This window comes from Esox lucius, chromosome 5, assembly GCF_011004845.1.
Source record: "Esox lucius isolate fEsoLuc1 chromosome 5, fEsoLuc1.pri, whole genome shotgun sequence".
In the NCBI taxonomy this organism is placed as follows: Eukaryota; Metazoa; Chordata; class Actinopteri; order Esociformes; family Esocidae; genus Esox; species Esox lucius.
In genome coordinates this window covers 8,282,440-8,286,207 of record NC_047573.1, presented here as the reverse complement: position 1 = coordinate 8,286,207, position 3,768 = coordinate 8,282,440, and positions in this window count along the sequence as shown.

Genomic DNA, 3,768 nt, shown 5'->3' with positions numbered 1-3,768 from the left:
CGGACAACCAGAGCATCACATGGGAAGACTGTCCACCAATAGAACATCGTAACTCTCTGTTTTTTCCTACGACTGCAAATAGGAATGTGTGTCTGTTGTCTCAAATTGACTTAGGCTGAGAATGAAACAAGAAAGGATATTAAAATGGGCTCATTTACCTACTGAACTAGTATTGCTATTATTAGACTACTGTAGGCCAATCCTCATGATTATGTGTGTTAGTACTGGGCTGGAACCAAACCCTATACACCCAGTGGGTCTCTTGTGCACAACAGTTTGGAGACATAATATTCAGTGTTCTGTGTGTGCAAGGGGGTTGGGAGCCCACAATAGAACTGGAGAACAAACGCATATGTGATTAATGGTAATGCCCCAGCTATGAGACATGGGGCCTACTTTATCTAAAAGCAGAATCTAGGCTTTTTGCCAATTAATAATAGGCCAGTGTGGTTTCCTGGTGTTGTCTGAAGAAGCCATTTTTGATTAATTAGCAGTGTTTCCCAATCCTGGTCCTGGAGATCCTGAGGAATGTATGTTTTTGTTTTTACAGCACTCACACAGCTGATTCAAATGGAAAAAAATGGGTTGGTTATGTTAATAAATTGTGTAAGTGGTAGGGCAACATTTCAATTTGGTGTGAGTGCTAGGGCAAAAACAAAAATGTCCACCCCTTGGGGTCCTGTGGACCAGGATTGGGGAACCCTAATGTACAGGGTCCACATTACAGGCATGCATCAATTCAAGGGTCCCTTGAAACATCAATATGGGCCACCTACAATTTGATGATATATTATTACATTGGTTTGGCACCACAATCTTCAATGAGTAATTAAAACCATGACGTGTGCCAATACCAGTCATCTGAAGAATAGGTGTACAGACAATGCTCCAGTACATGGTCTTCCTCACAGCACAGCTGTCTGTAAATCAGTAAAACAAATACTTCTTTATCAATCAGTACTGTGAACTTCACCTCACAGCTGAGGTTTCTTCCTATTTGTTCAGCTGTCATCCCGCGTAATCCCTTACTAACAGCTGTATAGAGCATATGTTATGTAGCCAGTAGTCCAGTCATGGTGAAGGTTCCAGGGACAAGATGTCCTAAATGTTACCCAACTCCCTATTTGGTGTGCAGCCTTTGAACAGGACGCATAGGTCATTTGGGACACAAGCACTGTTGACCTCACCAAATGGTGTTTGTAGATTATGGCTCTTTTTTGAATAGCAACAAGAGGTGACCACACTGGCCTGACAATCATATCTCAGAATAGAGCAAAGGTTTAGTATGTTAAGGACATAAAAAACATTAAATGTAAAATATTACATTAAAGACAATAGTATGTTAAAGACGTGCAAACTACATTCAAGTGAATACAAATGCTAATGAGAAAAATGTGTATATTATAGTTATTGAAAAGGTAATATATTGAAAGGAAATAAATAATAAATATACAGAAAGAATATACTGAATATACTCATCAAGCCAGAGTGTAGACAAGCAAAGAAATAGTGACCTAAAAACACATTATTACATACAGCAACGTCCTGGGGGAAAATAGGGTTAGCTGCCTTGTTTAAGGACAGATCAACAGAGTGTATCACCTTGTGGATTGAAACCCAAGGCTTTATATTTGCTCAACATGCTTGACCAGTAGGTCTAGGCATGCCTAACCCTAAAGGTAAAGTTTGGGTATAAAAGTTAGGTCATTTAGGTCGGTGTGAGGCAGTAGGGAACAAGGATTTCTTAGTTGGGTCACAGGTCCCCACTAGGATAGAAAGAACTACGTGTGTGTGTGTGTGGTTGTTAAGTGTACAGAGAGTCAGTGCAAAAGGACATACGCTGCAGGCTGTTATGTGCAGGTGGTTAGCTAGCGCTAGCTGTTCAACTGTCTCATGACCTGGAGGTAGAAACTGTCTCTTCTTTAGGTTGGGTCTCTGGAATTGAGAACAGCCAGCATTTGTTTCGACATTCCGTTAATTCTGAGAGCTCTAGTTAGGATTATTCAGAGACTGTTCACGCTGGTCCTGTTGAAAGTCCTTGGATGTGTTTATTAAAAGCCCTGTCATAGTATGTTCAGTCAAATATTGAGTTTGAACCCCTTTATTTTATTTTTTGGGGGTGGAGGTGGGGATTGTTGATTTGTGAAATTACTGATTGCCTAGAGTGAGGAAATATTTAATTGAAGAAATGTTTCTGTGTGCAACCTGGACAGTTTGGCGAACATTTACCAACAGATGAATTAATACGCTACTCTGACTGGGATTTCTGGGATTTCCACTTGGTGGTGTTATGGAAATCCTTGTACATTTGAGAAATGTCTGCCTTTCTATTACCTGGTATGTAACTCCAGTCTTTGATTGTGACACACATATCTGTATAATATCAGATCATCACTAGGTACTCATGACATCTTGCCAAGATAATTTTGTCTCTGTACTTACTCTTTTAAGAGTGTCTATCGACTGAATTACCATCACAGTGGGAAGATCATTGTAAAGGACAAGTTGTGTTATGTAGGAAGGACGCCATCTGTTGGGTGGTAATGCTGATTCCTCATTAACCAAGTATTGGCCTGCATCAGGGCTGGAGTCAATTGCTTTTTATTTAAAACAATGTTTTAATAAGAAGCTTTGGAAGTCCTAAAAAAATACAATGATTTATTTAAGCTTCTTTTATACATGTAAAAAACAAACATAAAGGATATAACAAGCGTGGTGCTTTGACAGACCCAGCCTTCCTCTGTGTGTCAATCAATCAATCAGTCAATCAAATGTGTTACAAAAAAAAGCCCTAAAAAGCCCTTTTACAATCAGCAGTTGTCACAAAGTCTTATACCGACACCTATCCTAAAAATCCAAAGAGCAAGCAACACGATGTTGTGAAACAGTGGCTATGAAAAACTCTCTAAAAATGTCAGATCTTAGGAAGAGACCTAGAGAGGAGCCAGTGTTGGGAGGAGATAATAAGAGTATAGGACTTCTCAGGGCCACATCATTCCTCAATAAATGGAAACGTTTGGATGACAGGCGGGCCAGACAGGTGGGCCGTCTTCAGGCAGATTCTAGTTGAGCAACATGACCGAGTGGCCTTTGGACAGGGCCTACACCAGGTGGGCCGTGGCAATGAAAGCTGTTGTCAGTGAGAAATTATATCAGCAACAAGACCAGGTTGACTGTGGAAATGGACAGTTGTCCAAATGGAGCTGTCAGGCCAAGAAGTCCTGAGATGTGGCCTTAGGGCTCAGCTCTTCCTAAGATCCAAACAGATGTCAAATGAATGAGGGGGAGAATTTGTAAGACAGGGCACCAGATCAGACAAGATAAATGACACCAGACAAGACTGACTTAATCTAGACAGCCATAATAACTCACCACAATAAAGCAGCCTCTGTCACAATAGTTAATACATTTTAACAACAAGGGCTCATTGATAACTTATATAATATACAGCACTGTTGGCTATCTGAAATTATTTAAAGCTATTTATATAGGCAGTATGTTTTTATTCGCTTATAAAACATGACGTAACATTATCATAAATACAATAAAAAATGTATACAATGAAAAGTAACAATAATGTCTTATGTCATCCAAAAGGTGATTGATATCTTGTGAAATCTTGTAAAGAAAAAAAAAGGGAAAGTTTAAAACATATAACAGGGAGCGCCGGAAGACCCAAATAAAGCTTTTTGCATCTAATGAACAGCATTTAAAGTTCACTTCCTTCAGGGAGAGACGGAAATCCTGTGAAGTACTTGCTCAGCACCT